The following is a 21,433-nucleotide window of genomic DNA, read 5'->3' on the forward strand; positions in this document are numbered from 1 at the left end:
CTTAATTGTCTAGACTCTGTGTTCAATGTGCTGGTAGGCACGAAGGATTTGACAGTGTGGATTTAGATAGGATTTTTTGGACTGACCATACGACGCTCGGGTAGATTGAGCAGTGAGATAAACATGGGAACCCACGGGATACACTAAATTAACACGCATCTAGAACAGTGGTTCAACTTTTCCTGATGTACGAACTTATGTCCTTAATTCTGGTTCTGATATGGTGACTAGGGGGTTCTGATAAAGTAGGTCTGTAGGAAATTATTTTCTTGCTTTCCATCTGTCAGTCATATGTTTCTTCCTCTGCGTGATTGGAAGAGATCCGACCTGGATTGCAACATATGCAACTCTAATTCTATGCACCTCCTTATCTATGGAATTCTTTCTATCTGTTAGTCATATGTTGTCCCCTCTGCGTTATCGGAAGATCCGACCTGGGACATAACATATGCAACATTCTAACTCTCTATCCCTCTATCTCTGTTAGTCATATGTTGTCCTCCCTGCGTGATTGAAGGAGATCCGACCTGGGACACAACATATGCATCTATCTCTATATCTGTGTTCCTCCTTAATAATTGTTTACTCACCTAAATTAAGGAGTCCTTAGGACGTTCTTGATAACCAGGGTATATCGGGAAGTATGGAACACGTTCTAGTGAAACTAAAATTGAACCATTTAAGAGGTTGTCTGTAAGTATCGCTGCTTGATTTAAGTGGACAACAATATCCGTGGTCATCCTCAGCTAAATGGTATATTAAAAAAAATTGTAGATATCCTTCGTGTTTAGGGATGTCAACGGGGGCAAACGGGACGGGGATTGCATCCCCCGCCCCCGCCCCCGAAATTTTCCTGTTCCCCCGCCACCGCCCCGCCCCCGAAATCTCCATCCTTTCCACCCCCGCCCCGCCCCCGAATTCCCCTTTTGACCCCTACCCCCGCCCCCGATTGATTTTGGGCTAACTTATTTGGGCTAAATTAAGTTCTTGTTTGGGCTAAAAGGAACTATTTTTTGGGTAACAAATAGATATTTATAACATAATTTTACATGTTACAAACAACTTAAAAACATATTTTTTGTTGAGTTTTTGTACGTAAAAATCATTTTATTGTTTATTATACTTATATAATTAATATATGTCAATTTATATAATTTATTAACAGGGCCCCCACGGGGGTTTTGGGACGGGACTACCAACCCCCGCCCCCGCCCCCAAAATTCAAACGGGGGTTAACCTTGCCCCCGACCCCGCCCCCGTCCCCGATTTTTTTCAACAAATCCCCCCAAACGGGACGGGGCCCCCACGGGACTTTTTGACATCCCTATTCGTGCTTAAGTGAACCACAATATCGACAATTGACCAGATCTATTCATGAAGGTGAAAGTACTGATAAACAAAGTTAAGACTGTCTCACAACTTTGATCCCAAATATTTTTGTTTTTGTTAAATTTGTTCATAGTTTTCCTCTATGCACAAATTTAGGGGGAGAATTTAAAAAAAAAATCAAAATTACAAAAATCATAAAATTAAACAAAATCAAACAAAAATCAGAAAATTAAAAATCCAAAAAAGTGTTTGTTTCTATTTTATTTTTCAGAAAATTTGAAAAATCCAAAAATATTTTTGTTTTTGTTTTATTTTTCCAGAAAATATGAAAAACCCAAAAATATTATGTGCTAAGTTTTCTTTTAGTTTTTGTTTTGTCTTGATAAGTGAATTTAGATGTAGATGAAACTCATAGAGACTGTATTGAGATTTCTGAGCCAAAGCTTCATCTGTGATCATCGAAGAATTCTCATTCGAAGGAGCAAGAAATGAAGATTATTCTTTCAACATTCAATCCTTCAACCCCAGAAGCAATGTGAAGCTGCACTTGAAGTTTATGTGATAGATTGCATTGAAGCCTCCTCAATCAATTTGCTGCTATCTATGTACCTGTTAAAGTGATCTAGAAGATTTGATCTCTCTATTCTCTCTGATGATTCTCATGCTGAAAGCGCCATCTTTCAAGAATCTTTTCAAGAAGCCTCATCACCCAATGTGCGTTCAATGTCAAATTCTGAAGAAAAGCCCAACTGCTCAAGATGAAGTCATTCATTGAAGATTCATCAAGTTCATCTTGAAGCTGTGAAGGAATAGAAGATAAACGCTGAAGCCAAGCTTCAAATTAAGATCGACAAGAAAAGCCAACTACTTTTTAGGGGGAGTTTGTTGGGTTACTCAGAAAATAAAGCTATAAACCAAGGGGGAGATTGTTGGGACTAAAATATTGGTTTATACTTTACTTTTCTAGGAAAATATATTTTTCAGTTTAGGACCGTAAACAGCTTGGTGTTTACGGCTGCATGTGTGTTTACGGTTGTGTTTACGTCCGTGAACAGGTTTATGGCCGTGAACCTATTCACGGCCCATGTCTTGTATATATAGGGTGAGGAGTGCATGAGAGTGTACGACTGAGAGGCTAGAGGAGCTTAAGTGTGTGTATTCTAAGGTGTTTTAGAGAGAGAAAAGAGAGAAGGTGCAAGTGTGTGTGAATCTTGTGTATTGTTCATCATTCCAATCTTGAATACATCATAGATTCATATTATTATTATTCTTCTTCTCTTCTATTTTGATCTGACATCATCCGTTTGATCGGGATTCCACACCATCAAACGGATCTGTTTGATACACAAGCAGATTTGAGACTTACATAAACGAACATGAACACAAATTCTCGTTCGTCTAGTTAAACGAACACATGAATAATGGTCTCGTTCATTCATTTATGTTCGTTCATTTAAGTTTATTTATGTTCAATTAGTTTTGATTATATTACTATATTATATGTTCGTTTATTTTTATATATATTCAATTGTTTTTGTTTATCTTTGTTCATTTATGTTCATTTAGCATGTTCACGAACATAAACAAACGACATGAAAAATATAATTTATTAAACGAACGAACATGAACAAAAAGTCATTCGTTTATCCATTTATTTTCATTCGTTTGTTCGACTAATTTAAACGAATGAACATGAACAAACATTTGTTCGTATTCGTTCGGATTGTTTACCTCCCTAGACTCGTGCATTGTTTTTTCTTGCTTTTTACCATCTTTTAAAATACTCTATAAAATGTTGTACATCCTTTGGTTCCCCACTTGGCGTTTGTGTCTTTTCTTCCGTGCTTCGTCAAATTACCGTCCTACAACAAAACTCTGCTAAAATGCTCTACAACATTGATCAGCGTCTAAGACATTGTCTATGATGCTGACAATATCTTAACACTCGTTTGTGTTTTCCGGAGATTGGTTTCGAGAGGGTAGAAATATTCTGGAATTAACTTTAGTCTTGTGCTTTCCAGAAATCTATGGACCTTCCATAATTACCATTTGTCAATATTCGCCTCCATCTTCTAAAATTGTCATGTTGTCATTGTTATACGTTTTATGAATTTTAGGAGTATTTATACTATAGATACTCAAGTTTTTGGTCTAGCATAAATTGAACAATTCTTACACTTCTCCGGTACTTTGCTTTCCATTTTATGCCTAAAATCGATAATCTCATGTTGTCGATTATCCTATATTGAAATTCGTGATAATCTAGACATAAAAACTAATGAAACGAAAGATATCACATAGGAATGGTTGATTCCTTTTCTAGATGGTATACAAAAACGTTTTTCTCATTAAGTTGGAATGGTCCATTCCATTTTTCTTCTCATTAATGTGTACCATAATGACTTGAGAATTGTTTTATCATCAACCAACAAAAGAAATCCAAAAAACAATACTTTAAACTCATCTAACGCAATTCAAATATAGAATACGATGTTTGTCAAAGACACAAAGATCCAAAGAAGAATTCATAATTCACCATACCCTTCAAGGAATATCATAAATGAAATAACATTATTTCAAGTTATTTTTTAAAAAGACAGCTAACACAACAAAGTTGGTAAGAACCATCTTCAAACTACCATACCATTAATGCACAACCATTCTCCAACAAAGACCTTCTGACAGTTCAAATTAGGATTGTAGGTATTGAAGGTAGAAGCCGTGAGATGGAAGGCCTCTATTATACTAAAGCATGTGTCCCCAACTTGTGTCCCGTAGATCTCGTTGCACACCAATGTTCCTTGCACTGTGGACCCTAGTAAATACCCACAACAAAAAATATATATCCATCAATAAAGGCACTTGAAATTCATTGTTATAAAAACGATGATGGAACTTACTAGTGTGAAAGGTGACTTTACTTTCTCCCATGGAGAAAGTAAGCGCCAACAAAAGCAAGAGGATGCAGCTGAAAAGCATGGAGGCTTTGTTGTATGCCATTTTCGATCTTCAATCTGTTGGTCTATCAAGCCTTGTCAATTATGAAAAGAATAGCGTGGAAAACAAACAAGTATAAATAGAAAAATAGATATAAAGATGTCGATGGAACCAACTATAAGAAGATAAGAAAAGGAAAAAAATGGATATCCTCTCATTGTATACTACATGAAACAATGATGAAATAATAGATGCAAGTACAATGAAATGGCGTTATAAGCCATTTACAATGTTTACAACCGAAAATAAAGTATCTGAGATTTTTCAAAACATGAAAATTAGGGTGTTAGTTCAATTGGTTTTCAATTTGGTAGGTTTAATCGGCTTTTTAACAATTTTAAATTAATCGTAACCAAAATAAATTTTAGATTAGTTTAATCAATCTTTTATTATTCGGTTTTGGTTATTTGGTTCCGTTTTCCATGTTAAACCGAAGTAGGTCGCACATATATTAGGCCAAATGCTTTTTTTTTTATTTACAAACGAGATAATTAACATAGTTTTTTTTTTCCTCTTCGTCTTATATATTTTATTCCGTTCGTCATTGTACCAAATTATATTTTATCAAGTAATAGTGCTTAACATTTTTATCAAAATCTTCAATTTATTAGTTTTACTTTTTGCTAATTCTTCTTTGTAAAGTTGCAAACATAATTAACCGAACCCAAAGGTTATCCTTATTCGATTGACCGAACTGAATAATTCTAAAACCAAACAACGCGAATCTCTTCGGTTTGAGGGAGTTATTTGGTTTCGGTTTTTTTTGGACACCCCTAATGACAATAAGAGTTTAATTTAGTTATATATTTATTTGTTATTATTATTATTATTTTTAGTAGTTTTAACTTAAATATACATTTTCAAATAAAATAAATCGTAATAAAATGTAGTACTCTTTTTAAAAGACTTATTTTCATACTGATTTAAAAAAAAATTGAATGTTTTATGATGACAAACTGATTATATTCAATTTTTTAAGGAAATCGATCATTTGAAGTTCAAATAACATAGGCTTCAACCTTCGGCCGACATATTGTTCAAAATACATAAGACTAAAACAACCTAAGCTTGTAGTCCCCATAGACTCTCCCAAATATGCATTGTCGGGCTGATCCTTATAATATGAGCAAGTGGTGAATCAATAGTTATTGTTGTATTGATATATCATTCATCTAGTATAGGCCTAATATGACAATTGAGGGAACTGTCAACGTTATGAGGACGTGGGCCCGTATTGAGGTCTTACCCTTTGCATCCAGGTCCATGGGGACTTCATCCATTCATATGGTTGTATGCGTTGCCACTAACGCTGATGCACTATTAATGGTGTCTTTAACATAGATAGATCCACGTTCACAACACTATACTCGTCCTGAAATAATATTCTTCAGAAACAGTTCCCTTAACTAACAAATAACGAATGATGATTTAAAAAACTTTAATTAAAAGTTTACCTCATGATCTATACAAGTCCCTTGTCATCAACCCTATCATTAAGTCCCTCGTCATCAACCCTATCATTAAAGGGTCTCTCATCAACAACCTAGTCATATGTGTGTCTGTCATCCTATTTAATTTATTAGGTTAGGCAACGTTAATTAATTATGAAACTAGTTAATATGCCAAAATAAATTCTTTACCTCAAACCATGAGTTTTATGTATATGTAATTATCAGACTCTTAGTGGAAAAAATTGACTATGGTCTACGAGCATCTTCACATCAACCTTATCTAGATTTATGATTATCTAGCAACAAGTAGACCCTAGTCTACGGGTCCTTCAATCGCTTGATTGTTGGCATTTACAATTAGTAATTGTAAGATATTACTGAAACACAATGACTTCTTAATCAAGGCACTACTAGAAAAACAGTTTTTTACGACGCACGATGCGTATCGTAAAACGCTCAGACGACGCACAAATGCATGTCAAGGAAGACCCTGTCATAACGAGACATGACACACTTTTGCGCGTCGTCTATTTACGACGCTCATTTACGACTCGCATTGCGTATCATTAAAGCCCCTGTCAAGAAAGGTCATGTCATAAATGAAGATGACACACATTTTTGCGTATCGTAATTTTAAATGTTAAAAAAAATATTATTTATATATTTCCTAGTTTTCAAATTAAATTTGCATTTAATGTCTCATAATAGAAAATAAAATACCATATACAAAAAATACAATCCATTGCATAAAATTTAATGTCATACAAATAATCGATCTATGGAAAGATAAAACAAATCAATAGAAGTTGTTTTCTCCCTATACATCATTATCACATACTAAATAACAAACTTTATTTCATATTCATATATTATTCATTAAAAAAACATATACCTACATCTTCACCTAAAATGTTATTACATGATGCAAGTTGGCGACTGCATTGATGGATCACCAAGAGGAAGACCAACAACTGCCCTAAAATGTTCCATGATATGCCCATACTCATGTCCTATAACTTTGAACATTTAATAAAGTAAAATACCTCCTAAACCACACACACACACACACACACACACACACACATATATATATATATATATATATATATATACTAGGTTATAACCCGTGTACTACACGGTTGACATTTTTTATTTATTTTTTGGTACATAAATTAAGAAAGTAGAATATAATATATGGAAGTTTATTTATTTATTTTCCAATGGATGTTCCAAATCTTAAAAAACAAAGATCATTTTACAATGTAATATGCTATAAATGATAGTTTATTTATTTTTTGGTACATAAATTAAGAAAGTAGAATATAATATATGGAAGTTTATTTATTTATTTTCCAATGGATGTTCTAAATCCTAAAAAACAAAGATCATTTTAAAATGTAATATGCTATAAATGATAGTTTTTAGAAAGTATAATGTTATAAAAAAATATTTCTTTTTTAATTTTCCACTTCATGTTTGAAATCCTCTAAAAGATGTAATTTTACAAAGTAGGGTACTATAAATAATAATTTCCATAAAATAGAATGTTATATATTCATTTTCATTTATAGCATCAAATGATGAATATTAAAGAGTTTCAAATTAAGCAATAATATTTTATTATTTTTTTAGATTACCTATGCAAATGCATAAATTGCACACAAGATTCTTGCATAATCAGTTCCAAGCATTTGAATAACAATGTTTGCTAGTAATGTTCCCCATAGCCTGCATAAATAAATATAAATACATAAATAAATAAAGTATTATTAGTGGAAGGGTAAAAAAGGAATAATACATAGGACCAAGTAACACCATTATGCTCCTAACACAAAGATATCGCGATGCAGCACCTGCTAACCCCTGTTCACAAATTCACAATCAATAAACAATATTTTCACTAAAATAAATTCACAACTTAATATTATATTATATTTATATTTTATATCCAACAATATACAAATAACAACAAAATAAATAGACTATGATAATATAAATGTATTATATTTATATCCAAATCCAATCACCTGTTTTGCTGCAAGTAAAGCTGCTCTTGACTCCAAGTTTATAACTGCCATTCGTCCACCCTGATAACAATCATAACATCAACATATCAAATATATATATATATATATATATATATATATATATATATATATATATATATACACACCTCTTTGAGAGCTTCCTTTTTTATTTGATAATTGACAGCTTCCAAGAACACCTTGCCTGATAATTTACATGATATCTACAACACCACATGATTTTTTTTCATTTTTTTTTAACTAACCATAACCAAGAAAGATGCTTTAAGCGCATGCCCAAAAGCAGATTCCACATTGACATTGACCTGAAACATGGATGGCAAGCTATCCAAGAATGCATCCACCACAGTTATGGATTCTGATAAGTTCACAATGAGGTCCTTTGGCAACGAAATAAATATATCATCCAAATTAGAGACAACCATCAACAACGAATGAAATTTATAATGAAATGAGAAACAATTATATGTTTTTACCACAAAGTATTACCTTTTCCGATGTAAAACATAATTTAGAGTTGAATTGAATAAATATTTTGCTATATTGATTTCAATCAGTTTATGAGAATGAAAACATAAATATTCTGGGAAAGAAAACAAACATGTTTGTATAAATGGAATATAGCACTGAATCCCTGACTAAAAGTAGTCCTTAAACTATAACTGCAATACCTACAACTGAAAATTTGTGTTTACCTTAGAATATGTTTTTTGTGCTGAACCACTACCGAGGAATGTGGTGAACCACATGCAACACTACAAAACAATTCAATGTGATAACTTATGAAAGAATTCAAACATGAAACGTGCTTTCCCGGACAACAAATACAAATCCTTGCATTTTACACAACAAAAAAAGGTCTACAAATTTAGCAGATAATTCCCATAAATACAAAGTTTCAAAGCGCCCAAGGGAACATAACAACACAACACAACAGGGTATAACAATAAAAAAGTACAACTATATCCAACAAAAAAAAACTCTTTAATTGTTTTGTTCACTCCACATTAACTCTAATATGAGTTATATGAGCCTTATAATAATACAAAAAATATACAGATACTGAATACAAAATAGTTTGCTTGTTACCTATGTTAACCGTCTATTTTCTTGGTTCCCATACAAGAGTAATGATATGCATGTATGTGCCAGTAGCAAATTATATGCTGAGATTCAAGATCCAAAATCCTCTTCTCTATATTATCTGCAAAATAAAAGAACACCATTATTTACCTTTAGTTGAAACAACATTCTACAGAGCTAAAAACTGGTATCTATCCAAAATTTTCAATAAACCATTATATAATGTAAAAAAACTAGAGTTACATAAATAAATCATGTAAATGCTTAGTTTTTCAATTTCTTTATGGTTTTGCATTTTTACAAACACCTGGTATGCACTATGCAGTTCTACATTTCCCATCAAAATAAAATCAAATATTCATTCTCTACATACATAGCTAGAACCAAACATCTTTTTGACTGCCATAAATAAACACTCTATACTTGTATTATATCTATATATGCTCTCACCCATACTCCTACACAATCACAGGCATGCTCTAGATTGGATCTCTCATAGATCTCACATTATCTCAAAATTTATGAGAATGCAGATAGCCCCAAATTAAAATAAGAAAATGATAAAGTAAGAGAAAGAAAACTAGGGCACATACATGGAGAAGAAGAGAATGATATTCAAACCTGGTGCCTCTTCCATTTTCGTTTCCTAATTTTCGATGCTTCCAATCTGACCATGAAGCTCTAACTTCTAATCCCAAATCTAACCTTCAAACTTCAATTTCTGATCTTCAACCTCTAACTTGAGCCCTATAGTTTCGAAACCCCATAATTGACCTTTCGAGGAAGAAGAGCGGATATCATTGTTCTGCCTGAACACGCTGATATAAAAGCGCTAGTTCTTATGTGCGCACTTGTGAGGTCCAGAACATAAAAGCCCTGTTGTTGAGAATCTCCACTACCGCTAAAGTTCCTTCATCGTTCCTGAAAATAAGGTCGAATCCATGTGTAACAGCCTTTTATTTATTAAATAAATAAATAAATAAATGAAGGACTCGTAGCCCTAAAATTAATAATTATGTATAAAAGGATGGTCTCGAAGAGCTAATTGTTACAATTTTAGAAGTTGGGGATTAAAAGTGTCAGTTCTGGATTAGTCTCGTAAGTGTTTATGAAGGTAAGAACCACGTGGTAAATTATCGGGACTTAAGATGGATAGATTATGAGAAACAAGGGCTAAATGGTAATTTTGGACTCCATTGTAAAGAGTTTTGAAATTCAGGGTTTAAAAGGTAACATATGGACTTTATTTGAAGAATAATTTGTAAAGAGGGGCTGAATTGTAACTGTGGGGCTAAATATGAAAGGAATTCCGTGAGCAAGGGTGGGAAGGGTAAACTATGGCCTTGGTTTGAAAGAAAAGAGATAGGGAGGGCCGATCTTGCCATTATGGTAAACTTATGGAAGGAGTCGTGTATAAAGGCCTCCATGTAACCTTAATCCTAAGGACCTTGTGTAAAGTTGTCACTCCCTTACCCCCCCCCCCCCACCCTTATGCCTCCCACCGGCCGAGCACCTACTTCTTCACTTCCGGTATCGCGCCTTCACCACCGTGGAGATTGGAATCGCCGAACGACCGCCTTCTTCTCCTTATCTTCTCCAGCCACTATGTTAGAGCCTTCCATCGCCCTTTCGAGATTTATCGCCACCCCTAACGCCGCTGTTTCGCCATCACGATGCTCATGGCCGCTCGTGACGCCGGTTCTATGGGTCGCATGACCGTTTAGCGCCGCTGCTTCTGTCGCCGTCGATGAACCGCGAGTAGCCGCCGCTCCGTCGATGCTGTGACCGTCGAAAGCCAGACGTCGCCGCCCCTACAACCATTAAAATCGAAGACTGATAGTTGTTGCTACTGTTGTCCGTCTACCTCGTGCAACCGCCGCCACCATCGCAAGATCTTGATGGGTGCGTTCTTTTTCATGCTTAGCTTAAAAGAGTGGGTGTTTTGGTGTTGCTGGACAAAGGATGGTGTGCTTGTTGGCCGGAAACCACCATGGCAGCCAACCATGGTGGCTGCCACCGCGTTCCGCCACCGGCCACCGCATGGGTGGTTGTGTGTGTGCTTGATTACTTTATATATGTGTATTTTAGATTGTTTCCTTGTAAAATTGTAATAGAATCTTGAATAATGAAAAGAAACTTAAAAACCACCACCTTAGGGTGGTGGCTGCCGCCTCCTACCACCACCGACCGCCGTGTGCTTATCTTGTGAGTTTGATTCGTTTGGGGTGCTTGAAACCCTAATGGGCCCAGTAAAGCCTAATGGGCTAAGTGAAAACCCTAATAGGCTTAATGATATTCTAGTAGGCTTAGTAGGCCCAATAAAGCCCTAATTGACCTAAAAGCCCAATAAATTGATAAATGAGCTAGTATTTAGGTTGTAAAACCCTAATGCAACGAAACCCTAATTTGGGGGAATTAATCGGGACACACAGGAATTATATGATAACTTGAAATATTAAGTAGTAATCGATGGCAAAAAATTAATCTAAGCAATATTGGACTTAATGGATTAAGTCCTTAGTGGATTAAGCCCTTAATGGGTTAAGTAGGAAACTTAACCCTAATCATCATTTTATGAGAAACCCTAATTTCACTTGGGTTTATTGTTGGGCTTTCCATTGGGCTTTGGTAATTGGATTATTAGTGGGCCATCCAAGAATAATCTTATAGACTAGAATATGTTGATGGGCTTAGGATAAGACCCATATGAGGGTTTGGGCCCAATTTGGAAAATTGGGCCATAGATGGGCCATAGTTTGGGCCTTTGTGATTATGAGATATTGGGCCAATAAAAATACCAAATGATGGACTGGACTTTTGGTTGGGCCTTAGAATGAGACTATGCAAACGTTTGGGCCCAATTTGGAAAATTGGGCCATATGTTGGGCTTTGATTCATTATTGACTTTGGGCCTATGGATTAGGCCTTAGGCTTGAATAAGCCAAGCTAGGGGTAATGTAGTAATTAGCCAAAGAATGTACTTATGGTTATGTATTGGGACCCAATTATTAATTGGGTGTTATTTTGGTGTTGACAGTTCGAGAATCTGTCATCCAGCAGTTGGGGTTGAGTCTGCAGGACTTCAACAGCGTGGGATTGTGTCTACGGGACTTCAACATTGTGAGGTGAGTTACCTTCTAGTAGCGGTGAGTCTATGGCCACAATGCCGACCCACTAGTAGGAGTTGTATGTTAGATGATTGTCTTTGTGATGTTCTTCTAGGTTTGCTGCTACCTATTATGTTTTATATGCTAGCATGTTATGATGTTATGTGATAGTTGTAGTAGGGGGTGAAATAGTCCCCGGTTACCGGTCGATATGACCGAAGGGGTAGTTTAGTACCCAGCCACGCTAGCCAGATTATGATATATGTGATATGATATTATGTGGTAGTAGCAGGGATGAAATCGTCCCCGGTTACCGGTCGACAGGACCGAAGGGGTAGGCCAGCACCCAGATATGCTAGGCAATATGTGATTTATGTTTATATGCTAGGGTTTTATGTGGTAGTGGTAGGGGTGAAATAGTCCTCGGTTACCGGTTGAAAGATACCGAAGGGGAGGCCAGCTCCTGGTTACCGGTTGAAAGATACCGAAGGGGTAGGCCAGCACCCAGATATGCTAGGCAAGGTCACCGATCGAGAGGGCCGAAGGGGTAGGTCGGGCACCCAGATATGCCTGACAGTATGTATGCTATGTGATTGTATGGTATGTGGTATGAGGACAGAACTCACTAAGCTTCGTGCTTACGGTTTTCAATTTTGGTTTCAGGTACTTTGTTTTCAAGGAAAGGAGTCGGCTCGATCGCAGCGCATCACATTATGTTTTCCGCACATGAGATCTTTGGGATTATAATCTGATATTGTTTTATATTGACATGTTTTGGATTATTCCCACTTTGGCTTTGACCTGAGATATTAATATGAATGTTTTTATAGTGTTGGTTTTATATAATAACTTAATTAAAACGAAATTTTTGGTCTTAAATTTTGGGATGTTACACCATGAAGTCAAAAAAGAGCACATACGAAGAAAAGCATAAAGAAGAAATGACAGTAGAGCAGATGAAGGGCAAATAAATTGGAAAACCGAAGGAAACAAAGACACAGTAAAAACCTTACCAAGAATCAACGGTGGAGTTAATTGATAAAAATCAACCACTTCTGCAATTTCGGTGGAGAAGATAGAGTATAACACATCTTGAATCTTTGTAACCGACTTCCAAAATTAGGGATAAAAGAAACAACCATCGAGGGCGACATAGATGGAACGAAATCTGACAGAGAGGACGAAGGGGGTGTGGAAGAAGAAGGGAAATTGAACATCAAATGACGGAAATTTGAGACCCAGTCCATTCACAATCGGCATGAGAGACTCAACCTCTGCGCACACAGCAACTTCATCCTACTCCAACAAATCAGTGACCGAAAACGACGGGGAGGAGGAGGAGGAAGGGACAAGGGAAAGCATACCCTAGAGCTTCTTTCTTGCTAATCGGAAGAAGCGGGGGGTTTAATTTTTTCAGATAGAATAGGCGGTTGTTTAATTTTTAGGGATTTCATTTCCCCGCTTAAAACACGTGTTTCATTAAAAAATTATAAAGCAACACACTTAGATGACACACATTTTATGATAGGCGCCCTCCGCATTTCCTTTTTTCTGACACTAATTTTAGGGCACGCACAAATGCGTGTCCTCTATCCTTAAGATTTTGCAAAACTGACATTATTTTTTAGGGCATGCACAATTGCATGTCCTCTATCCGCGCGTGTCATTGTTTACGTGTCATTAAAGGGCTGTTTTCTAGTGGTGAGGGGATATTGGATGTCAATAAGCCATCCACTCATGGTTATTAAGATCCTCATTTTGATCTTAAGATCTTAAGATTCTAAGATCATACATATAAAAAACCATTAAGATCACACTACGATCCCGATCTCTCGTTTCTAATTTTATTATATAGTCAAATCTTAAAAATTCGTTTATTCAACTTGAAATCGAGCATCACAAGTTGTAAGAAGTCTTGTATAGCTTCATCATTTCATCGATTCATCTCAAATTAGACAGAACACAGTCGTAGTAATCCATTTGTGATCTCATGTCTTTGGTTGTACATGATCAAAATTATCTTTATTATTAAATATGTATTTCTTCTTAATTATTATGGATTGGAACAACAAAAGTTATGTTTCATGCTTAAGAAGTTAAAGTTCATTCCACTATCAATGTCATAATCAATATCAGTATGTATACTTCACATCAAAGACCTTGTGAACAAATACTGAATACGAGTTCATTTTGGTATAATCTTTCGATATGATCTGATCTTTTATGATCACAATCTTGCAAAACGTAAAACAATCTTAGGTAGGATCACGATACTGAAAAACTTGCATCCACCTACTTGTCTATTATGGGAAACAGCGACTTGGTGAAAGACCCACACTTTCATATTTGACAATGGTTACTCTAAAACATGCTACATGCATATTCATAAAAACAATATTTTACATTAATAAAGTGATTACAAATGATTGGATACAAACCGACTATTACAAAGTGTTATATATTACACAACTACCTAGGATACTATACTTTTATACATACATGATTACTAAATACAATAGTTTCAAACTATTCAAAATCTTCTAGCAGTATATAAGTATACTGGATGCTTATCTTCTACAATTGTTAAACATTGAGAGGGTAAGCGGTGACATTTAGTGAGTTCAATAATAGATACAATATAACGTTATGCCATATATATACTTCAATATGGCATAAGCAAAGAGGAACAAGGAACAACAAATGCATATGTGAATCATGTGACAAACTTTCCATATCAATCAATGATTTAATTCAAAGATATATAATTAATGAGACATAACAATTTCAATACTTGATAAACATCAATAGAGCTTCGACCCAAATGGCACAGAAGACATACACTTTCTGATTAAACATTTTGGTAGATTTCAGGCTTATAGCCCTGTCTAACCATCTGCCAATGCCATAGAATAGAAGTCATTCTCTAACGGAGACATGCTTTACATGGCTATAGGCTACGTACCAGTACCAATGTGAATCTAAGTACTTTTACTGATCACATGGTCAAAAGTATTACTTTGCTATTAAAATAGCGAATAAAATAACACGGGAAAATAACCAGGAATAATAACACTGAAAATCACATAGCACATATAACACATAACATACAATTGTTCCTATATATTGAACTCACCGTGAAATAACGGGGGGTTAAAATAGTAATTTGTACAACACTTCGTTATAATAAATAGCTTTCTTCGTTGAAAACCGAGAGCTTTATTGAAAACTGGGATTTGCGAAGGTTGAGCTTCAAGCTGAAAAGATAAATTTCTCGGGCACTTCGGGGCGTGTTTCGGGTGTTGGAAATGATTCCGAGGCTTCGGGGGAAGTTGAAATAGTAAAAATATGAGTTTAGGGGTGAAAAAGTGCCAATTTCTAAAAATTAGCTGGGAGGTCTCGCACCCTTTATATAGGTGCGAGCCTCGGATCCGAAGTGAGAGGAAGGGGGCAAGTGGCAGCGAGGCTCGGACACGCGGCAACAACAGTGGGGCTCGGACGCGAGGGGCATCTGGCGCGCTTCAGAATTGACACGGAGATGGCACGCGTCGGAAGGCTATTGGACCTCGCATCGCTTGGTTCTCCGGCTCGGACATGCGTCTACATGCGAGAAGGGGCGACGTGGCCGAAGCTGAGCCATGCGATTCTTCTCGGATTTTAGACTCTTCTCGATTTTTGTGCCCCAAATTTCTAAAATCTATAACTTTCGCATATGAGCTCCATTTTTGACGTTCTTTATATGCACGCGTAGGTAAAATTATGATCTACAACTTTTGTTTAGACTTCATTGGATAATTTTGATTTTATTTTTAATATTATTATTTTTAACAGACCGGTACAGGAAAATCCGTTAAAATTTCATAACTTCTTCATCCGACGTCCGTTTTCGTCAGTCTTTTTACCGTTGTACTACTATTGACGAGACTTTTGATTTTGTTTAAGTTGTGTCGGCTAAATATTGCTCGATCTTTATTTCGAGTTTTTAGCTGTCTACTGCTATTCCGAAACTTAGAAAAATTATAACTTCCTCATACGAAGTCAAATTTGGACTTTCTTTTTATGGAAATTCTCGGTTTAACAAATACTACGACTTTCATTTAGATCATATAGGCTAAAAAGTAGTTTATAGAAAACTCACTTTTTACGTCATTCGGCGCCGTGCCGGTTTTGTTGTGGATCTTCGATTGGTCATAACTTCTTCGTTATAACTCGGATTTCGATGAGGTTTTCGCCTAAATATTTCTAACGAGATTCTTTACAACTTTCAATAATAAAATTCTACTTATTTCAAATTTTATATTTTCGTTAATTTTCGGTATTTGACTTTTAATCGGAATCTCATAAGACTTCCAATATTTTCCGATTGATTCAAAACATAGTTTTACTTCATTTCTAGTAAAAACTATCCGTTAGAACTCAATTACTCAAATTCATATAATATTTCATAATATTATTTATTACAAAACACGATAACTAAACGTGTATGTTACACTTGGTGAGATCATAAACCAACTAATAATATATTAACCATTTAATTAAATCGTTATTTAATTATAAAATATATAACAGTAAATGTAAATAAAATCGTACACTATCTACATCGATGAATTCTATACAGTGAATCATAAATACCCTTTTAAACTTGTCTTTGCAATGATGAGAGAGATCACATTTAGGTTCCTCACCGAAAAAAAAACCCTAATAATAAATGAATGTCTCACATGTTTAGATATATGAAGTTAAAAAAATTGTAATGTCAAAAAATATAATTATGAACGTGCATATGAATCCTATGAGGAAGTAATTGTACTTCATGGCCTTTTTATTGCCACCATGAATATCTCCTTCAATTTTTTAGATACAATCTTCATCTTATTGTAAATATGGACCCATACTTTCCTACCCTACGGGTACGTAAGATGCCCAAAAAACACGAATCAAACAAACGAAATAATGACATGCAAACTATTATAAAAGACAATAAAATGTTGTGACATTCCATTGTTTTCAGAGCCGATTAAAACTTTTTATTTACGCTTTAATAATTGAGATGTGAATATTCACAGTTATATAAAAATATTGAGACAACAAAAGTTATTTCGTTATATTAAATTCCGAGGATGTCATCATTCATATCGAAACATACATTACAACGTAAATATATAAAAGGTCCTGAAACACTATAACAAGCTCATCTCATATTTCACTCGGCATCATAACTAAGCTTCAACAGCCTTACATCACTACTTGTGATGCACATAATATGAGTGGGTCAAGTTTGGAAAACTTGGTGATATGCATAGGATTTTCAAGCCCATAATAATTTAACGATAATAAATCATAGTATCATTCCTGCAAAACAATCAGTGCCAAACAATATACACATATAAAATCTGACATAAATATCTTTAAGACATTCTACCCAGCCTAACTGATTCTCATGAATCCTAAGTCAACGATTATCTGGAGGAATCACCCTACCTGATAAACCGTTTGAGTATCTGGTTGACTAAACAACTAGGAGAGTCATTGACTAGTGTAAGTCATAAAAGGCAACCAATGTTCAGAGCTATTGATAAATATTTTATCTATGTCTATGGGTTATAAGTCCACACTAGCAACACAATTCATTAGACTACCTAGAATAGTCAAGTGTTGTCCTCTACTCTGATCGATGACCCAGACATACCTACCAGTTGTCTCATTTTGGGCCCACCATTTCTGGTCATCCAAGAAAGAGGAGGAATACGACACTCCACTCTGGACCTAAACAATATCGTAGCTTATTGGGAGCTAGACACCTTATACAAGTCGTATTATAACTACTATAGACTTATACTAAAGGCAAACTATGTCCATTACAATTCCTAGTACGTAGTACTATTATAGGTGTACAAGTAGCACAAAGTGTAAATAAAACAATTAGCATTTAATAAATACTTTTATTGAATTATGCTCTTGAAAGTAACTACGCACTCACCTGACAATAGTATGTAACCAGAGGTTAGGGCAGCACTTCGCCTTAACACTTCTCAAAGACCTAAATGTATAAAGCGCTAAGTCTTAGTCTAGTTTCATAATCCTTGCGACTATATAATGATAGTATAGAATCCTCAACAATCTCAATGTCTACATCAAGATCAATCAAGTAAGGAATAACCAAGTAGGATCATATCGAAGGTGGGGTCTGTTTGGTATACAAAGTATAATGTTTGGAAATCCCATTTTGAACATCTCACTAAATCCAGTCTAGACATCACTCCCATAAGTAGATCAATCAATATAATTACTTGGAATCAGTGATAAATCTTAATTATAGGTTCATAATAATGATTATGACTATAATTAAAAGTTACACTTAAATAAATAAGCGTAGCTTGACTTATAGAGTAATCTAACAAAAATTGGGAATTATGCGAGCAAAATTCTGACCCGAGAGCTTCAATTCTCCATATATCTGGAAAAAAAGGGATTCGTTAAAGTAACTGGAAGTAGAGTGTAAAAGGGAAAAAATTATAGGATGTAATCTAGAGAGAGTTGGAGAAGTGGTGTGAAGAAAATGGTGAAAATTGCGTTTATATATAGTTGAAAATTGATTGCCCGACACAGTGTGTTCCTTGCATGTCGTGGATATGGTTAGAGGTGATGACTTGTCAATCAATCGTTGGTGCAATGTGTTTCTTAGTGTGTTTTTTGTTAGTTGTGTGCAGTGTCCCTCGTCGGTACACGTGGCCAGACGCGAATTTTCCCGGTTTCTTAAAAAATTCTTTACTTGCTTATATGAGCTCTGTTTTTGATGGGTTTTATATCCACACGTAGCTATCGACGAGATCTACAATTTTCATTTTGACTCCATCACCTAATTTTGAATTTACTTTTAAAGTTATAATTTTACAGGCTTAGACTATTAAAGTCCATGTAAAAATCATAATTTTTTCATACGATATCCGTTCTCGACTGTCTTTATATCGACGGATAGTGTAACATTCGCGATTTGGGGGTATGTTTCTTTTATACCCAATTTGAAAACTCTTTCCATTTTAGTCCCTATTCGAGTATGCTAGGCGTACTCTATGAGTATGCTGAGTGTACTGGCTCGAAGGTTGGATGCAGAGGCAGTCACGTACGCTAGCGTACGTGGGAGTACGTTCGGCTTACGCTACGCAGGGGAAGACCCTAATTTTTAGGGTTTGTGCCCTAGTTAAGCAACTAATGTTGCCTTGGGTGCATCTTATGGTCAGCCTCCACTCCTCCAAACCCTAAGATCGAAACCCTAATCTCGATTTGTGAGATTTGATCTTGGAAGTGAGTTTTGGTGGTATTTTTGGTGATTTGAAGGAAGAAGAACACTTGGAGGTTGCATTGGTGTAGCTTGAGCTTGTAGATCCAGAGTTCTCTCATCATTTCCAGCTTCATTGAGGTATAAAGCTTTGAACTTGCTCCTTGTTTGCTTAAATCTAGTCTTTATGAAGTTTTGGTCATATTTGGGTCATATGATGAGATCTAGTGGAATCCTTCCACTCCAAAAGTTAGGAGTTGCTTCTCTTGATGTTTCCGAGGTCCTTAGTCCATGAAGTTAGCATCTTGATGGTTGTGGATCAACCATGCATGTGTTTAGGTCGTTATGGTGAAGTAGAATGCTAAAAGTGTGGTTGGGGTCCTTTTGAGCCATGCAAAGGCTCCAAGTTCACGACTTTATGGATTAAGATGTTCATTTAGACTTGGATCTGAAATTTGGATGTTGGAATGATAGTATTAAGCACTTAAGTAAAAGTTCTTAATAGGCGTGTACACCGGGGATACTTAAGAGCACGCTGCATGTACGTGCCCGTGTCTTCGACATGCATGCAACGTAGTACGTTGGGCGTACGGCTGGTTTGGGCTTTTACGACTATTGGGCTATTTTCATACTAGTGGAGTTTAGACCTTGATGTTCCATCAATCCTTTTTACTTTAAGCCATTTCTAGGCTTTGGGACTTCCTGTGTTTGGGCCCATAATGGGTTTGCGAGTCTTTTAGAGCTTTAGGCCATATTGGGCTTTTTGGTGCTATTGGATTGGGCCTCAGATTTTAGGCCAAGTTAGGAAGGGGTAAAATGGTCTTTTACAGTGAGTATTATACAGTTGGAATAGGATCCCAGTTGTGGGTTGTAACCCAATTATTGATTGGATATTATTTGATGACATTAGCGCGAGGATTTTACGGATCAGCAATCCGAGTTTTTTATCTGAGAGATTCAATAATTGAGGTGAGTTTCCTCACTGTGCTTGGCGGGTCGAAGGCAACAATGTCGGCCCATGGTTTATTATGATTAGGATGCTAGTTATCTACATGACTCTTGCATGTATGATATTTGATATGTATACCAGGCAGGGGCCTGATGGGTATATTGTATGTTATTTACCTTTGTGATTCTTGCATGTGTTTATGTGTTTATATGTATACCGGGCGGGGCTCGATGCCAGACGGAGCCTAATGAATGTGATGAGGCAAGGCCAATCTCATATTTGTAACATATCTGTTTTAGGTGGGGCCCGATACCAGGCGGGGCCCATTATATGTTTGTTATGTATGATATGTGATATTTTTGGGAACTCACTAAGCTTCGTGCTTACGATTTTCAGTTTATGTTTCAGGTACTTCCAGATCCAAGGGGAAGAGGTAGGGGGGTCGCATCGCACACACCACGTTGTTGCACATTTTATTTTACTCTGATGTATTTGGATGTCTTGGTTATACTTTGATTCTATTATGGTTTTATGAACATGTTTTGAAAGATGATTTTATTATTCTAAAAATTAAAATTTTTGGTCTTGATTTTTTGGAAAATTACAAATAGGTATGGACGAGATCTCCAACTCTCGTTTAGATTGTTTTTGCCAATAATTGACCAATTTCCATTCGGTTTCTGTGTCGTACATTGATGTACTGAATTGCGTCTAAAACTTTAAAAAATCATAACTTCTTCGTACGAAGTCAGATTTGGGCGTTCTATATGCACGGTTTCGTTTTTTCGATTACTCCGACTTTTTTTTTAGATTATTTATCCAAATTAATCTTTTATTTTTAATTTATATTTTAGCCTTATTAATCACGATATGACGTAAGAATTTACATAGTTATCATATATACCTAATATCTATAAACTTCACATATTTATTTGATTAATTTATATTTATTTAATCTAAAAAATTCACAATTTTTAACCAACAAGGTTACAGGTTTGATAATTAAGCCTAGCATGAAATACGGGAGTTACAAATGCCAATTAACATGATATTTTTTCTTAATCAGATAGTAAAGAAAGGATCTCGTTCTTTATGGTTAGAAAAGAACTTCTTGTGGAATCTATTGACAACCATATAGACAAGGCACCCAAAACTGCATCATAGTCAAATTAGTGTCCAAGTGAGTTGTTGAAAAC

The sequence above is a fragment of the Lactuca serriola genome, chromosome 4 (assembly GCF_051521515.1).
Source record: "Lactuca serriola cultivar US96UC23 chromosome 4, Lser_US96UC23_V15, whole genome shotgun sequence".
Taxonomy (NCBI): domain Eukaryota; kingdom Viridiplantae; phylum Streptophyta; class Magnoliopsida; order Asterales; family Asteraceae; genus Lactuca; species Lactuca serriola.